Source organism: Callospermophilus lateralis, chromosome 3 (genome assembly GCF_048772815.1).
Source record: "Callospermophilus lateralis isolate mCalLat2 chromosome 3, mCalLat2.hap1, whole genome shotgun sequence".
Lineage (NCBI taxonomy): Eukaryota > Metazoa > Chordata > Mammalia > Rodentia > Sciuridae > Callospermophilus > Callospermophilus lateralis.
Window position 1 is genome coordinate 115,698,323 of NC_135307.1, and position 19,035 is coordinate 115,717,357.

At 43.7% G+C, this 19,035-nt stretch overlaps 1 pseudogene; it reads right to left on the reverse strand.

The window, feature by feature from the left end:
* The window catches only part of LOC143394783 (small ribosomal subunit protein uS10 pseudogene), a 42,599-nt pseudogene that overhangs the window by 16,261 nt on the left and 7,303 nt on the right, over nucleotides 1-19,035 (reverse strand).

The following is a 19,035-nucleotide window of genomic DNA, read 5'->3' on the forward strand; positions in this document are numbered from 1 at the left end:
TAAAGGAAGAAGAGGCTTTTGTCTCATTTTTTCTAGAATCCCACAAATATAAATGATGTTTCAGTCAGATTTTTTTTTTCCTGCTATGACTGAATGACCCAACCAGCACAATTGTAGAGGAGGAAAGGTTCATTAGAGGGCTCACGATTTCAGAGCTTTCAATCCATAGACAGTGGGCTCTATTCCTCAGGGCTCAAGGTGAGGCAGGACATCATGGTGGAAGAGTGCGGCAGAGGGAAGCAGCCCACAAGAAGATTAGGAAGCAGAGAGAAAGAGTCCACACTCCAGATACAAAATATATACCCCAATTCCCACCTCCTCCAGCCACACCCTACTACTTCAGTTACCACTCAGTTAATCCCTATCAGGAGTAAATCACTGATTGGGTTAAGATTCTTACAACCCAATCATTTCCCCTCCAAACCTTCTTGCATTGTCTCACACGGGAGCTTCTGAAGGACACCTCACATCCAGACCATAACATGGTGGGACATTTAGACAGGAATAATTGAGTTGGTTTCTCATTCCACCTTACCCCAAGACCCTTTCACTTCCGGAGGTTTGTGAAAGGTATAAGAAAATGTTCCTGGGCCCTAGAGAAAGGCCATGCAGATAGCTGGTAATGGGGACTGTTGTGTTGTGGGGCAGGGGAACCCTGAAGGACAACTCCAAGCCAGTGCAGGGGGGAGATGGGATCAGTCTCAGAGGACTAACTGAGCCAGTGAGAGCAAAAATAATCAGTAGGCCAGTGTAGACGTAATCTTCTGGGAAAATGGACCACAAATCACACCAACAGTGGATATTGTTGCAGAAGTGGAGTGGAGGCCAAAGCTGGCCCCTATGTGGGCCTGGTTACCTTCACAGGGCTCAACAAGATACAGAGGACAGTGCATGAACCAGGAGCCCCTTCCCTGGTTCTATAATGTCTTCAAAACCATGTTAGGTCCCCATTTTATTTTCCTTTATACAACTTGCACAACTATTATTATATAGTGATGTGGAGAAATTGTTCAATGATTATTTTGTATCTAGAGACGAAGGCCCACAAGGGCAGGAACCATGTCTGTAGCCCCAGGGGTTAATCCAGTTCTTGGCCCTTAAGTATAGAAAACCATTTTTTTTTTTTTAAACTGGGGTTTGAACCCAGGGGCACTTAACCACTGAGCCACATCCCCAGCCTTTTTTTTTTTTTGTGTGTGTGTTTTATTTAGAGACATGGTCTCACTGAGTTGCTTAGGGCCTTGCTAAATTGCTGCGGCTGGCTTTGAACTCGCAATCCTCCTGCCTCAGACTCCTGAGCCATGGGGATTACAGGAATGTGCCACTGCACCCAGCTAGAAAACCATTTTAATGAGCAAATAGATGAATCAATCCTTGGTCCTTAGCTAAGGAGTTGGACCAGGATTCCAGATGCACAGTCTGCTTGCATAGCTCCTCATTGTGCAGCTGGAAGGATGGAGGGCCTCTTTCTTGGGTGCTTGGGAAAAGGGACCACATGTGTTTACTGCTTTGAGCAGGCCTGGGTTGTCTCCACATACCCAGGTAGTGCATGGCATTCATCAGGCTGGGCCACATGTCACATAGCATCCTGCCTCAGTCCCAGCCTCTTCTAAACTTGGCTCCCCTGACACTTAGAGGAGCCTTGTTCTGGCCAGGGGTTGGCTCCCTTAGACTCCCCTCTCTCTGACCTTCCCACTGGCTGCTGGGCTTCCCCCCAACTCCCACCAACAGGGGTCCCTGTCTTCTGGCATCCTCTCAGTCTCTTTCCTGTCTCTGGACCCAGAGCCCCATAAAAAGTCACTCTGGCCTCAATCAATAGACCATCTCTTTAACAAGGGAGATGCTGTTTTGCAGAATGGAGCCTCCCAGGCTGGGGTGAGTGCAGAGCCAGCCCTTGCAGACAGCTCTGCTTTTCCGGATGATACATTAGGCTGCATCAGCAGATTTTTGCTTTTTATGAGGACATATATGACTCCCCAAAGAAACCTGACAGAGAGGGAATCAGGAAGGTGGGAGAGTAGGCAGGAGGGGGAAGAAATATAATTCTGAAGGTTCAGAGAGTGCTGCTCAGATTCAGATCTCCTTGCCACCCCCTCCCACTCTTTAGATTCTAAATGCACTAGCAGTGTCTTGCCTAAGAAACTCAGTGGCCCAGGGTAAACACAGATGCAGAACACATATCAACGTGCACCCGCGGGCTCTCTGCCGTACACTCGCTGCCCTCGTATGTATGTGATACTGTTCTTTTGGTGTGCTTCCTCCTGCTTTTCCCTCCCCTCCACCCCCGCCAACCCCTCCTGGTTCTCCCTCAGACTAACTCACCTTTTAATCCTCACGTCCCCCAGTGAGCCCTCATTCCCCTGGTTAAATACTCTCACAGCCCTCTGTGCCTCTGTGTGTGTGTGTGTGTGTGTGTGTGTTTCTGTAACTGGAATTTGACACTCATTTTTAGTTTGTTACTATGTGTCTCACCCACTGGAATAGTCTACAACCAACAGTGGAAGGGATAAAAGAACTGTTCTCCACCAGGAGCCCTCTCCCAGGGCACCAGTTGCAGCAAAGACCCCTCCCAGGCTGGCAGTTAGCTGGGAGTAGGAGCACTGGTCTCTTCACTCGCTTGGTCCCATCTCCTTGAGGCTCTGGAAGGAAGCCTCTTCTGGCCAAGGGTGCACAGTGCCCTACTCTGGGTGTTGTTTCCAAGGCATAACTGCCACTTGAACTGTCAAGGGGACTGGGTGGGGCTGATTCTTAGAGGCCTCTAAGCAGGCAGATTTGTTAGCAGGATCACAATCCAGTATCCTTAGCTGAGGGGAAGGGAGTGGGGTGCTGACCCACAGAGACAGCCTGTGCTCCCTTCTCCTTTCTCTCAGTGCTCACCCAGAGGTACCTGCCTTGCACTGGGTCTAATGTCTTAAAAGAGATGACCTGGGACATCTGCAGGCATTTTGCTTCTGTGCTTTCTCAGAATTCTTGCCTCAGCCCTACTTTCTGTGGGGGAAAAAAAGGGGGTGGGGAATTGGAGCCCTTTTGTCAAGCCCCAAGACTCTCCTTTGGGAAAATGAGCAGCACAGACTGGGTGACGAACAGAATAGTCTAGATGGACTAACCTTGGATTGTGCTTCCTATAGTCAGGTCCTAGGCAGCAGGCTCAGCGGTTGACCCTTGCCTGTCTCCTCTATGGGGCCTGCTGCTTCAGTCCCCAGAACATGGGTTGCAGGCTCATGGTCAAAAGGATCTTGTTGGCACCAGGCACTGACTGCAGAGGAAGCCAGGTGGGGCTGGAGTTTGTGGTGAATCATTACACTAGCCTCAGTATGTGTCCCCAGAGAACTGCACTCTGCAGTTCCCTATATAATGACCTATTGTCTATTTTTTTTTTTTTTTACCCATCTCTTGTCTATGCACTCACCTATCTTCATCATCTGTGTCATCAATGACCAAATGGCTCTGCATGTCAAGGAATTCACAGTCTAAAACCAAAATCACAAATGAAACAATTAACAGCTACCATGAGACTTTCATAAGGTTATGCCTGGAAACCTTTTATAAATGCCACGGGGATTCAGAAAAGCTGGTAAAAGCTTCATTAAAGACACAGGATTGATCTGAGCCTTGGAGGATGGGAAGAATTTGAATGGGCAAAAAGTGCATGTATATGTGGGTGTGAGAGGCCATACCAGGCAGGTGGAGGTCACGGGAAAAGGCTCAGAGGCAGGAAGGACAAGGAATGTAGGGGGAGGAAGGAAGGAAACAGATGGGAGTGGCATAGCCTGTGGGGGCAGAAGAAGTTGGAGGTAGGGGTTGGAGACAGCTGCGAAGAGAGACTGGTTGCAGGTGGCAGTGGGACAGGTGGTGAGTCTCTGGGAATATCAGGCAGGGGCTACATGAGCCATCTGTGTGTAGACACATGCCCTCCTCACTCATCTTCAGCCTCCCAGGGACTTTGAAGCCCTCAAAATCTTCTTTGAGCCACTCTCTCAGCCTTCTTTCCTTCTCTCCTTACCTAGTTTTCCAAGAGCCTTGTCCTAGGGTCCTAAAACATCCCCACCAGCTGGCACAGCTGAGTACCGCTCCAGAGTCTTGCCTGGCCACGTGCACTGGAGCCATTATAACTTCCTGATCAAAGAATCCTGCCACAGGTCTAATAATCTTTCTGTGTCATTAGTGGTCTCTTGTTTCCTCTTCTCCATATTTGAGTATTGCTGCTCTCAGGGAGTCTTCCCCCGTCTCTTCTGCTCTTGCAAAGCTACATGCTTTGATGCGGTTCTTTATTTTTGCTTGAGCTAGTGTGAACTAGTTTTCTATAATTTACAACCAAAAGTCCTCACTATATAAATGGCATCATGAATGTGACTTTAAATGGATATGAGGTCATTGTAGATGAAATTAGTTAAATTAAGAGGGTCTCTAATTGGATTAGAGAGGGCCCTTATGAGAAGAGGAAAGGACACACAGGGATGCAGGTGAGGGAGAGAAGGCCATGTGAAGACACAGGCAGAGACTGGAGTCCGCTGCCACAGGCAAGGAGGACCTGGGGCCACCAGATGTTGGAAATGACAAGGAATGATTCTCTCCTAGAACATTTGAAAGTAGCAAGCTTCCTATTGAAACCTTGATTTCCAAATTCAAAATTATATATCCAAGTTTATTCTCTCAGCTCTTATTCCTAGAGCATTTGGAAGTAGCAAGAGAATAAGTCTCTATTGTTTTGAAGCCACCCTAGACCTGAAGAAGCTGTTAATACTGCGTGAGATGAGGCAGTGAAGCTGAAGTGCCTTATGGCATATAAACAACTATAGAGATGAGCTTCATCAGGGAGCTGCTGGACAAGCAGCAGAACCTAGGGTGGAGCAGAATTAGCCATGTGCAATGGCTGCCCAGTGGACAGATGGTAGGCTTGGTGGCACAGCCACCCAAGTTCATCACCTGACTACTGCATGAAGAGCCAGTGTCCTTGTTATGACTGAGCGAGAAGCATTTTACATAGCTAAAGGGCATTGCTCCAAGACCAGCCTGACATGGGATGAGACAAGCGTGTACTCATGATTACAGCCAGGTGTCCTTATTGGACTGGTGACTAAGGCCTGGTGGTTAGGTAGGGATGAGCAAATCTTGGGGTGTATAAGTAACAGGCCTGGTATAATGTCCAAACTGCATTCATTATCACTCTACTTCAAACCCAAACCTGCTATTTCTGAGCTTTCTAATTCAATAATGGTAGCATCATGAACTCCTTGACTTGAGCCAGAAACTTCAGAGTTGTTCTTGAATTTTCTGGTTTTTCCCCCCCAGGTTTAACTGTCAAGTGCGGTTGGTTAGGCCTCCGCAATGTCTCTGCACACTGAACCCTACTTTCCATCTTTTTCCCATAGGACTGTTCAAGGTTGTCTTCTTCTCTAGCTTGGATATCATTATAGTCTCCAAATGGACCCCGTACTTTTTTGTTATGTCTACTTCCAAAATGTGTACCTTCCTGAGGCCAGTATGATCTTTCTGAAGCTCGAATCTAATCAAGTTATACCCTGCCAACAATTTTTCAAAAGAAAGGTATTGCTCTCAGGGTAAAGCCTAAATGCGAGGCTCCTGATGCTCTGGTTCTCCCTTTTAGGCTCTTCTGGCTGATTTTAATGCAGGCTGCAATTCAACCACTCCGAACTTCTTGTAGATTTCCTACCATCGTATTCTCATACCACATCCATGTGTTCATTTATCCATCACGGGACTGGTGAGTGCCTGCTATGTCCCAGCCCTGTTGTTGGCCCTGCGGATGAAGCAGAGATGCTCTTGCTCTTGCTCCAGAGTCTTTGCACAGGCACATTCCTCCCTCATGGAATGTTCTCTCCTTGTGAATTGCTGCTGCTCGAAATCTCCCTTGCCTTCTAGTTATACAGGATGGAAAACGAAAGGACCCTGTTTTCCAGCTATCCTTGTGGGTGCAGGACATAGCACAGTTCTGGCCAATGAGATCAAGGCAGACGTCCATAGAAGGGGCTTCCTTTCCTGAATAAAATTCTCCACTACGGGCTGTTTGCTTTTCTCTTGTTCTGTCTGGCTCATGACTATAAAGCCTAGGGTGCAGCAGCTGTTCTGCAACAGTGTGGAAACAAGAATGAAGAGAAGGGCATCCAGGCAAAGGATGATCAATAGGGAAAAAAAATTAGTGTCAATAAGGGAAGGTTCTGGTTCTAAGGCCTCTGTGGAAGTCATGTAGGTTGTGTGTTGCACAACTCTAGGGGCACCAGACTGATATTGTGAGGCTCCAATGCTGGTCTAGGCTCTGGTCTAGTCTCTGAAGGGAATGGAATGGAAGGAATGGCAGGATAGTTTTAAATTCTGAGAAATGTGGCTTGTTCCAAATCACTCTAGCAGCTAGACTGTTTCTAGTCTTTTGAAATTCAGAGGCTGAGAATTGACTCAGTATTCTGCTATGTCAGCCTCTTCCTGAGGCCATGAATGATGATTCTCCTGCTTCAGAAGGAGAAGCCAGGATAAAAGAAAGTATGAGGATGGGAGTAGAATTCATTGGTTAATATTTCAAATATTACCTTGCAACAAGTGTACACATAGAGGTCTGTGGCCAGCAATAAAAATATTCTTAATAGTAGCCAAGTGTGGTGGTGCACGCCTGTAATCCCAGTGGCTCAGGAGGCTGAGGCAGGAGGGTTGTGAGTTCAAAGCTAGTTTCACCAAAAGCGAGGCGCTAAGCAACTCAGTGAGACCTTGTTTCTAAATAAAATATAAAACAGGGCTGGGGATGTGGCTCAGTGGTCGCGTGCCCCTGAGTTCAATCCCTGTAAACCTCCCCACCACACACATACCATTCTTAATAGTGAAGTAGCAACTCTGCTCAAATTGCAGTACGGAGTGAAAATTTGGAGAATCCTCCCAGGGAGGGTGCCAGTTGAACAAGGGTCATTTGTAAGTAATGTCAGAGAGACCTAGTGTGCATGACACATTGGGGGAAGTGATCAAGTGTGACAGGGAAGTGGCAAAAGAATGGCTGGGAGGGAGGTTGGGGATAGCGTAAGAAGGTTCAAGATTGTGCAGCTTTCATAGAGCTTAGAAAGGGGTGGTGGAGTCCTGACCATCTTCTCACAGATCTTTCCACTTGGTGTCATGCGTCTGTGCAGCCCTTCACCCTGTTCACTAAGTCACTGCACGGGTTGTCCACTCTGGAGGAGGCTGGTAGCCTGAGCTGGCCCTGGGAGGTTGTGCCCTCCAAGAGTGGGGTTGCTCCTGGCTCATGGGCTCACTGGACCCCTAGAGCTTGGCCAAGGCCTTTGGTATACTGGGAACAGTCCTCTCTCAGGTCCTTCAGCATACACCTAGGGAGATGGAGAAGTGCTGTCAGCACTCAGTAGCCTGCGAAGATGCACTTGGGCCAGCAAGGAGGGGGAAGACCACCTGACCAATATGGAATAAGGAGACATTCCTGGACCCTTTTGACCCTCGGTTTGGGACAGGAAATAAAGTTCATGATCATCTTTGGATTCTACTCTGACCTTGCCTCGCCAACCCCTACTTTCTAGGGTACAGAATTTCACCCAATGTACTCCAGTCACCTATGATCCTGTGAGGCTCACACTGGCTCCTGCTCAGTTCCCAGCATCCATTGACCTGTTCTCATTTTCTATTGTTGCTATAACAAAAGACTGTAAATTCTGCAGCTTAAGACAACATGTGCTTATTGTTCACAGTTTTGTAGGTCAGACATCCAGTATGACCTCATTGGGTAGAAATCAAGATGTCTGCAGGCTACATTCTTCTCTGGAGGTGACAGGGGAGAATCTATTTCTTGGATCATTCAACTTCTTGGTAGAATTTATTTTCTTGCATTTGTAGAACTGAGGTTACTGTTTCTTTGTTGGATATCATCTGAGAGCAATTCTCAACCTCTAGATTGCCACCGTTCCTTGGTTTGTGGCCCTCTTAAAAGCCAGCGATGATGGGTTGAGTTGCCTCCACTTTAAATCTTCCCTGCCATCTCTGAGTTCAGTGGGAAAAGGTTCTCATCTCTTAAGGGCTTAAGTGATTGGATTGAGCCACTTGGATAATCCCAGAAACTCTTCCTGTCTGAAGACTGGTAACCTTAACCACACCTGCAAATTCCCTTTGCCATGTAGTATAACATATTCACAGGCTCTGGGGGTTGGAGTGTAGACATCTTTGGGGGACATCATAATGTGGCCTGGAAGCTTTATCTGTGTACCCTTTTCCTTCTCCTTCCACAAAGTTAGATCTTCTAACGTCAGGGTGGAGGAGAAACCTAGGGTTCAAGAGAAAAGCTCAGGTCTCTTCCTTGTTGACAGTTAAGGTTTCCGTTACTTGAACTTGTCTACATAACTTCTCCTAAGGGAGGCTGATCTGTGAACTGAAACCCCTCTGGGGATATTTGAACATAGGAAAGGGTGAGGAATTAGGTCTGTATCTGCTATCACGCTCCCCCTTCTTCCTCATACCGCTGCAGACCTCAGCTTTTATCCAAAGCCTTCTCCATTAACCAGCAACAGGAAATAAGCATTGATGTGCAGAGTATTCCAAAGACAGGACTTCAAATGGACTTCAGACTCTTTTCCTTGGTCAGGGAGCCCAGGTTCTAAGAAAGTATTCACATTTGTTTATTAATATTTTTAATATGTTTAAAAATATAATTTGGGGGGCTAGGGTTGTGGCTCAGTGGTAGAGTGCTTGCCTAGCATGTGTGAGGCACTGGGTTCGATTCTCAGCACTGCATATAAATAAATGAATAAAGTTTCATAACATCGTAAAAAATTTTATATATATATATATATATATATATATATATATATATATATATATGTATAATTTTGAGATCTGTTTGGAAATATTAAATAATTTCACCAGGGGCTGGCTGAGACCTAGGGACCCTGCAGGGACCGCTCCCTGGGCTGTTTCTGTATGTACCTTTCCATTCACTTTCTACTCTTCAGAAGAGTTTATTAGTTTTCACAATCACATGGCAAATCTGCAGGATGTAGAGCAATCTACGGACATTATTCAGGACTAAATCCATGGCCACAGACACCATCTGCCCCCAGAAGAAGTGGTGTTTGTCCCACAGTGCTGATGCTTACTCTACCCCAGGTCCTTGGAGGGCTGGGGCAGTGCTGGCTCCTGGGTTGGCTTCCTTCCCTGGCGCTTGGGTTCTCCCTATTGGGGCTGTGACCTGTGGTCTCAGACCTCAGTGGTGGGAACACATTTTGTGATCAAGAGGAAGGAGAAGTGTCAAGGCTGTACCTAAGAGGTCCAGGGCTAAGGGAATAAGAACCTCAAGTTAACCCAGTCACCAAAACATCTTCCCCACCAGGGGAGATCCAGTGATGAGGGACCAATCAGTCTCTTCTGAGTTGTTTATTTGGGGACCGTCACTTTCACCTCCCTGTATCACTGCCTTTTCTACCTTCGACCTTTCTCAGATCCACCATTGTCCTTTCTCATTTGTCTTCTTGCCAATGCTCTTTCTAGCTTCACTAAAGTAACATCACTAACAGTCCATTATTAAAAAAAATCACTGGATGTATTTTACCATAAAGGAAAAAAATGCACTGTATTGATGATCTTGAAGTGTTGGTGTGCTTGGAAGTTGCTTATTAGAAACTTAGTGGTGGCCTGAGTCTCACCCTTGGAAGGCTTTTATCTGGGTCTGGGGTGGGATCTGAAATTCTGCATTTTTAACAAGCTGTATTTTAAATTACTACCCAGGTGACAGATGGTGGCTCACTATCCATGACCTGAACAATCTATCTTGCTGGAGCCTGACCTCCATTTCTTAGGGTGAGTATTTTAAATTCTTCGTTAAACTCTTTATTTTGGACTTTTTCCTTTATAGGTTAGAAACACCTTTGACTTGAACCAAATCCCGCCCCCCCCCCCCCCCCCCGCCCATATTTGGTATAGATCTTAGTATAGCAGTAAGTTTTAAAGGACACTTACTTACCATTTGGGTTCTTTTCATTTAAAACTAGCCTTCCAACTCTGAATTGGAATAGCTACTATTATAAAGAAATTTGTTGTGAAAGGATCAATGTATTTTTTACTTGTTTTCACCAAGGTAAAAACCAGTATTCTGTTGTCATCTCAGAGGATGATGGTCAATTTATATTCGTTCATTCAACATTGATTAAACAAGAACATAAAAATGAATAATGGCCAGATGTCCTGACAAAGCCTACAGGTCCTGTGGGCACTGCCCCTGACCTGTACTCCCAGCCTCATTTTGCAACCACAGGAACGCCTCTGCCCTACACCAGCCACACTTGACCCCTTCCAGGCCCTTGAACTTTCTAGGCTTCCACTCACCAAGGGACTTTGCCCAGGCAATTCCCCAGGCCTGTAATACTTTCCCCTCCTCTTTCTAGTGAATTCCTTCTTATTCTTCAGCCCTCAGCTCAGAGGACACTGTCTCCTCTAGGCCCATGGTTAGGTTGGGTCCCCATGTTCTCAGATCTCTTAATTGTATGGCTTCTCCTGGTGGAATGAATAGATTACATGAGGGCACATGGATCTTTGAATCCTTAGGTTATTCCCAGTCTACTAGGAGAACAGATTTTTGAAGTGGTCATTGAACATGTAGAATTTGCTGGATGAACACAAACACTTAAATGTTTCATTTGGGTCACTCGTAGAATTGGGTGAAAGAAGACCTTACAAAGAAAGAGATACTTGAGATAGATTGTGGAGGACAATCAGGTATTTTCCAGGGAGATGAGAGGGCATTGCTGCTAGAAAAGATTGTGGACATTGACTAAGGGGGAGGAGTGTGGTGATGCTGTGGGTGGCCTTGAAGAGCATAAATAGTATGCGATGCCTGGAGAGAGAGGTTCGAAAGGACTCTACCAAATGCCATTTCATATTTCACTCTATAGTGGGTTATATTCCCCGCCCCTGGCCAAAAGAAGATGACTAAGTGATAACTCATAGTACCTATGAACATGACCTGGTTTGGAAAAAGTTTTTGCAGACGTAATTAAGTTTCTTAAAATGAGAGCATTCTGAACTAATCTTTGGTAGGCCCTAATCCAATGACAAACGTCCTCATAAGAAGTGGAGAAGACACACAGAAAGGAGGAGAAACACAGGGAAGAAATTCATATGAGGATGGAGGCAGAGATTGGAGTGATGTAACCACAAGCCAAGGAAAACCAAGAACGGTGAACAGCCACCGGGAGCCTGGAAGAGATGCATGGGTGGGTCTCCTGCACAGCCTACAGAAGGAACCTGCTCTACTGACGTCTCGATTTGTGGAATTCTGACCTCTGGAACTATGAGAAAATCAATCTTGGTTGTTTTAAGCCACCTGTTTTGTGATAAATTATTTTGGTACCCACAGATGCTCAGCACAGCTCTGTAACTGGCAAACCTCAGGATTGGATTCTAGAAAGGGGCTCTAATGAGCATTTGATTCTAGGTCTCCCTCTTCAGCTGCTTTAACAGAGGAAACCACAGCTACAACAGACCAAGACGGCTGCTTGGAAACAGGCAACCGATTGACTGCCCAAGGTGGGTGACATTTTCAGGATTAAGAAATGGCAGTGTCTTTGGCTGGCAAGAATCTTCTAAAATCCCTTTGTTAGTAGCTCTTCATACTGTCAGACTGGGTGAGGCCCCGGGGAATTTGGCATCCTTCCTTTCCTGGATACAGAGGCTTGCAAGTATCTTTATAAAAACAAGCGTTCACCTGGGTGACTTCCAAGATCTTTTCAGCAGGGAAAAAACAGCGGGGTGTCACTCATGATGTTTTATGACAGGAGGTATAGCAGAATTTCTCCTGCTCATCAACCTTCTTCACTAAAGCTTATTTGGGGAGACTCTGCTGACTCACCTTTTTTTTTTTTTTCTTTAAAACTTCTTGAAAATACACAATTTCCTTATTTTTTTTTAAATCAACATAGTTAACAGCACTATTTATGTTATTCAAGGCTACCCAACAGCATCACCCTAGTCCATCCCCTTAGTCAATTCTCTCTCTCTCAGGGGTTTGTAGTACACAGAATGATAGCTCCCCGGAGATGTTCATGTCCTAAGCCTTGGGACCTGTGAATGTATGTGGCAATATTGTAGAGGGTCATTCATGTTTTAGATGGAATTAAGGTTGCTAATTAGCTAACCTTAAAATGGGGAAATGATCCTGGATTCTCTAAGTGAGCCCAAGGTCATCACAAGGATCTTCATACGAGAAAGAGGGAGGTGATGTGAGAAAGGCTTCTTAATGGGCCATTTCTGGCTTTGAGGATGGGAGAGAGGCACAAGCCATGAGCGCCTCTGGCGGGGACAGCAGCCCTGCCAGCACTTGATGTGGACCCTGTGACTTCTGACCTCGGAGCTGTGAGGTAGTTAATTCGTGTTGTTTTAAGCCTCTAAGTGTGTAATAATTTTTTACAGCAGCAATGACAAGCCAACATACGTGGAAGGGGGGGACTGGAGAGGGGAGAGCTGGTAGGGATTTTCTTTGGCTTTCCCAGGGAGGCTGCCCTAAAGGGGGCTGCTGATGACATTCAGGTCTGAGCCACCAATGGCAGCTGAAGGAGAAGGTAATATGGTGGTAATAATCTTCTAGCACAATTTTAATGTCAAAAATCCCTGAGAGGACACCCTCCTTCCTATGTCTGGAGTGTGGCATCTTAGACTTTTTGATTGCAGCAGCGTCTGGGGGTTCCTGACATGGTGGTGGAGTACCAGGGTACCTGGGATTCCTTTCTCTCTGCAGGGAGAGCCAGCTGTGGTGGCAGGAGTGGCTGTGCCTGCCACACTGATGTAATGAAGCCTTCGCCTTGGATATTGTCTGGCAAAGGACCCTTAGGGCTTCTTGGTGTCTGCCTCCTCCTCTTCTGGTTCTTCCAGGACTAATGAAACATCCTGGGGCACCTGTCATAATGGGGCCCTGTGCTCCCCTCTCCTCCTTCTGGAAGATTCAGAGAAGCGGCTGAATCTGTAGATATTCCAAGCATTTCCTTGTGCGTCACTTTTCCCAGCGGCTTCCGTCTACATGTTCTCAAATGTCTCTTGGAGCACTGGCTCCCAGCCTCTTGGCTTGGAATTCATGTGACCAATGCTACTAAGTCAAAACTTGTCAGCAATGGCTTTGCCTGCCTGGCCTCAGAGGATCAGCAGTAACGTAGGGGAGGAAGGGCTTATGGAGACTGGAGAGGGCCTGCAGAGTCTGGAGGACTGGGGGTCAGGGCAGCTGGACTTGTGCCAGAATCTCTCCAATGCATTAGGAAATCCAGGGCTCCCTGTGGTCTGTTCTGGAAGCTCCCAGTGATCTGGCTAACTCTGTGAGACCCAAGTCCCTTGTACCACTCACTAGCTCTGTGATCTTGGATGAGTTGCTTAGCTTCCCTGAGCTTCAGTTTCCCCTTGTATGAAATAATAAAAGAGTAAGAAAGCAATAATCATTAGTTATAATTATAACTATTTCTATCATTGCCAATCAGATCCTTCATCTTCAAAGGTCATAAATCTCAAAGTATTCTCCAGTGACATTCCCCAAACATTTCAGGCCCTCCTTTCCCAGTTCTTCTGGTCAGTATGTCTGTATGTCATACTGATAAACAATAACCTATGTATGAGAGAGCAAGTTTGAAATGTTTTGACATATGTACATACTCAGAAAATCATCACTATAATCAAGATAACAAAACTATCTATCATGCCCCTAAATTCCCCTTTGTAATTCTTCCTTTCCTTTCATAACTTACCTGAATTCCCAGATCTTAGACCATCACTGATTTATTTTCTGCCATTGTAAGTTGTGTTTTGTAGTATTTCATGTCAATATGGTACATATATTTTGTTTCTGGCTTATTTCGCTTAGTCTAGTTGAGATTATTCCGCACTGATATATGTATCAATCAATAATCAATAGTATTAGTGGTTCATTCCTTTTTATTGTTGGGGACTACTCCATTGCGCATATATATATATATATATAATTTTTTTAACTCAAATACCTGTTTTGGCTGATGTTTGGGCTGCTTCTTGGTTTTGGCTAGTTTGAATAAAGCTACTCTGAACATTTACATTTTGATTATGAACATAAGCTTTCATTTCTTTTGGATAAACACATAGGAATGAAAACCAGATTAGTAGCAGGTACAAGTTTAAGGTTTTTAAGAAACTGCCAGACTGTTTTCTAAAGTAGATTCATGATTTACATTCCTACCAGCACTATATGAGATTTAAAATTACTTCTCTCCTTTGCTAAAGCTTGGTATGATCAGTCTGTTTAATTATAGACATTCCAATGAGATGTAGTTGTTTAAATTTGCATTTCCTGATTATTAATGGTGTTGAGCATGTTTTCTTGCACTATCCATATATCTTCTTTGGTGAAGCATCTCCTCAAATTATTTTGCCTATTTAAAAAATTGAGTTGTATTTTTTCTTATTACTTCTTATTGCTTATTATTATAAATTGTGGGTATGTCTTTATGAGATTTTTTAAAAAATATTATCTCTCCCATTCAGTAGGTTCTCATGTCACATTCTTAATTGTTTTCTTTGCTGTGCAGAAACTTTTAAAATTTGATGCCATCTCATTTATTATTTATTTAGTTATTCATTTATTTTAGTGCCAGGGACTGAACTCAGGGGCACTCGACCACATCCCAAGCCCTATTTTGTATTCTATTTATAGACAGGGTCTCACTGAGTTGCTTAGCACCTCACTGTTGCTGAGGTTGGCTTTGAACTTGCAATTCTCCTGCTTCAGCCTCCCGAGCTGCCAGGATTACAGGCATGCGCCACTGCACCAGGCCCCATTTATTAATTCTTGTTATTATTTCCTGAGCTTTAGGAGTCCTATTGAGGAAGTCATTGCCTATGCCTATATGTTGGAAAATTGACCTTGCATTTTCTTCTAGAAGTTGCAGGGTGAGAGATAGGGATCTTTTCTCATTCTTCCATATATGGGAAGTAACAAGTTTTCCCAGCATCCTTTGTTAGAAGTTAGAAGACAGGGCACCTTTGTTTTTGAGGTACTGAGAATTGAACTCAGTTCCTCACACATGCTAGGCAAGTGCTCTACTTCTGAGCCACATCTACAACCCTATTTTTGGCACCTTTGCCAAGGATCAGATCACTATGTGAGTTTGTTCCAAAGACTCCACCTCTTAATCTTGAGGGTAGGGATTTCAACATATACGTTTTGGAGGGACAGGGAGACTGATGGTGCCACTCTCAATTTGAGGCCAAAGGCCCAAGACCTGTTTGTCCAGTGCAAGTCCCACAATCTGAAGGCCAGAGAACTTAGAGTTCTGATATCCAGTGGTAGAAGAAGAAGGGTGTGCTAGCCCCAGAGGAAAGATAGAAAGTACATTCACCTTCTCTCTGCTTTTTTATTCTATCCTAACCTCAGCTCATTGGAAGATCCACAGTGGATGGATCTTCCCTTACTCAGTCCAGTGATTCAAATGCTGGTCATCCAGAAACATCCTCACAGACACACCCCAAAACAATGCTTTACCTTTTCCAGGTATCATTTAATTCAATCAAGTGGGCACCTGAAATTAACCATCACACCATCCCTTTCCTTTTAACCTATTTGTGTTTTTATATTTAAAGTGAGTTTCTTGTAGGTGGCCTATGGCAGTAGCTTGCTTTATTTATCCTTTCTGACAACTGCTGCCTTTGTCTTGGGAGGTTAGACCATGTACATTTAATGGATTTTTTTTACATGGTTGGGTTTAATTTAACAACTTGATATTTGTTTTCTGTGTTCTTGTTTTTCTTTTGTCCTCTATTGAATTAATTTGGTACTTTTCCTTGTTATGCTATTTGTGGAATTCTTAGCTGTTCTTTTATTTTAGTGGCTGCTTCAGGGTGTATGGCACATATTTTTAACTATCACATTCTACCTTTGAATGATATTGTGCCATTTCATGTACAGTATAGAAACCTTACAGTATACTTCCATTTATGCTCCCAAATACATTGCTATCATTTTGCCTTAAATAGTAAATAATCATTTAAAGAGATTACATAAGAAAAGTCATATATGAACATACACAGTTATCTTTCCCAATACTCTTCATACCTTTTGGTAGAGCCACTGTTTTAATTAGCTTTTATGTTGTTGTGACCAATATTCATGACAAGAATAAAGAAGAGACAGAAAAGTTTATTTTGGCTCATGGGTTTTAGAGGTTCAGTTCACACTTGGCTGATTCCATAGCTTTGAGCCCCTGGCGAGGCAGAACATCATGTTGGAAGAGTGTAGAATAGAAAAGCAGCTCAGAATGAGAAAACAGAAAGCAAAGAGAGCTCTGCTTACCAGGGACAAAGTATAAACCCCAAAGGTACACTTCCAGTCCTACCTCCTCCAGCTGCCCACAACCTGCCTACAGTTATCACCCAGTTAATTCATATCAGTGGACTAATCCAACAGTTAGGTCACAACTCTCATAATCTAATTATTTTACCTCTGATTGTTTCTGCATCCACATGAGCTTTTGGGGGACATCTCATATCTAAATCTTAACATTCTGCCCTGACTTCCAAAAGCTCATGCTTATCTCACAGTGCAAAATACATTTAGTCCATTTCCAAGAGTCTCTGTTTTCTTAGCAGTTACAGCATGACCCAAAAGTCCAACTGTAAAATCTTATCTGAGGCTCAAAGCAAACTCATGGAGTTTTCTCCTGTAAAGATCAAAGGCAAGTTACAAATATCCAATATATAATAGCACAGAGTAAACATATCCATTCCCCAAGGGATAAATAATGGCATAGAAAAAAAGGGATGGGATCAAAGTAAGACCAAAATCCAGCTGGGCAAACAAGTCATGTAGCTCCACATCTGGCATCTGGAGATACTTGGAGCATTGTGATGTTCTCTCCAAATGGCTTGTGTAGCTCTGCCAATGTGGCCTTGCTAGTTGCAGTCCACATGGCTTCTCAGCTCAATTCCTGCAGCTTTCCTTAGCAGACATTCCACATTATTGGCATTTCTTAATCTTAGGGATCTTCACTGCAGCTGCAGATTCCCTCTTCCTTATCCATGTGTCAACCACTCAGGGACATCCTGGAGGGACTCCAGTCCTGCTACACTTTGTCTGAACTCCCAGGCCTTTCTTTGAAATCTTGGTGGAAGTCTCATGACCCCTAATTCTAGTACCCTGTGTTCTGCAGAACTAACATGATGTGGTTGACATCAAGGTCTTCCACTATCTTGAGCAGTAGCCAAGTTTCCTAGGACTATGGCTGCTGTGGCCTATGAGTGACTAGGCAGACAAGCATGGTGAAAAAACTTCCTAGGACCCCCTGTGCAAGCAGGGTGCCCATGGTCTCTTATCAAAGAAATTGTTACTATTACACCCTTGAACCTGAGAAGTGTTTGGTATTGCCATTTCCTGAGATGCCTTCAAGCTATCTTTCCTATTATTTCAGTGTAAAGTACTTAGCATATCTTTAGTGGCTATAATATCTTTAACAACTACAACTGCCTTAGCCGAAATTTTGTTCTCATTGATGAAACTGTAAGTTTTTAAAATTTTTCTAATTCTTATTTTCACAGTAAACATGGCTAAAAGCCTCCAGCAATATCCATGCCACACTCAAATGCTGTGCTGTCTTGAAATTTCTTCTACCAGATTAATTAGTCCATCACCTTTAAATTTAGCCTCACAGAAAGTATTAGGACATGGGCAAAATGTAGCCAACTTCTTTGCTATAGTATAACACGAATGGCCTCTAGTCCAATTTCCAATAGAGTCTTCCTTTTCCACTGAAACCTTATGAACCCAGTCATTACTGTCCACAGTCCTATTTGGGTCTTCTGAGCTCCTGTGAGAATCATCCGTTAAGTTCTGCTTATAACATTTTAAAGCTTCTCTGGCCTGCATCTCTAAATTTCTCAAAATTTTTCCCCAAGCAAATCATCTCCAAAGGTTTCTGAACCACATGTTCAGGTTAGTCCTAGCAATGACTCCATTTATGTTACCAATTCTCTTTTAGTTAGCTTTTGCATGGTTGCTGACCACTGTACCTGACAAGAACAATGTAGAGGAGGAAAAGTTTGTTTTGGCTCATGATTTCAGAAGTTCAGTTCACTGTTGCTTACTCCATAGTTCTGGGTTCAAGGTGAGGCAAATATCATGGAGAAAGGGTGTGGCAGAGGAAAACAGCTCAGAACATGACAACTAGGAAACACAGGTTGCTCCACTCACCAGGCATTGCCTCAGTGACCTACCTCTTCTAGTCACACCCTACCTGCCTATAGTTACCACCCAGTTAATCTGTATCAGTGGATTGATCTATTTAGGTTACAACTCTCATGATCTAATAATTGCACCTCTGAATGTTCCTGTATCATTTCACACATGAGCTTTTAGGGGACACCTTATTCCCAAACTGTAACATTCACATCTGTGTCTGATATCATTTTTATTTTTAACATTTCCTGCCACCTATTTGTGAATTTTTTCCAGTTTTCATATGATTTTCAAAGTTTTTATTTATCTTTGTTTTCAAAAAATATTTTTGCTGGGTATAAAAGTCCAGGGTGTTTTTTTTTTTTTCCATTCAGTATTTAAAAAATGTTGCTCTACTCTTATGGCTCACATTGTGTCTGAGGGGAATCTGACATTGTTATCTTAGTTCCTGTATGTCTAAGGGTACAATGTATACTTTTAAGATGTTGTCTTACAGCTTTTAAACAATTGCTGATAATGTATGTCAGTGAAAATTTTCTCATATTTTATGTGCTTGGATTTTGTTGAACTTTTTGGATATGTGGGTATATAGACTCCATCAAGTTTGAAAAATTTCCAGCCATTATTATTTCTTCTTCTTCTTCCTTGTTTTTGTTTTTTACTCCTTTGGGAACAGCATTTGTATATGTATTAGGCCCTTATAGGTGTCTCATATCTTACTGGTGCTCTGTTTATCCTTTTAGTGTTTTTTTCTAATAGTACTTATTTTGGATAATTTCTGATTCTGTGTCTTCCAGTTCACTATGCTTTTCTCTGTGGTGCTTAATCAAAATCAATTTATTATTCATTTCAACACTGTAGCTTTT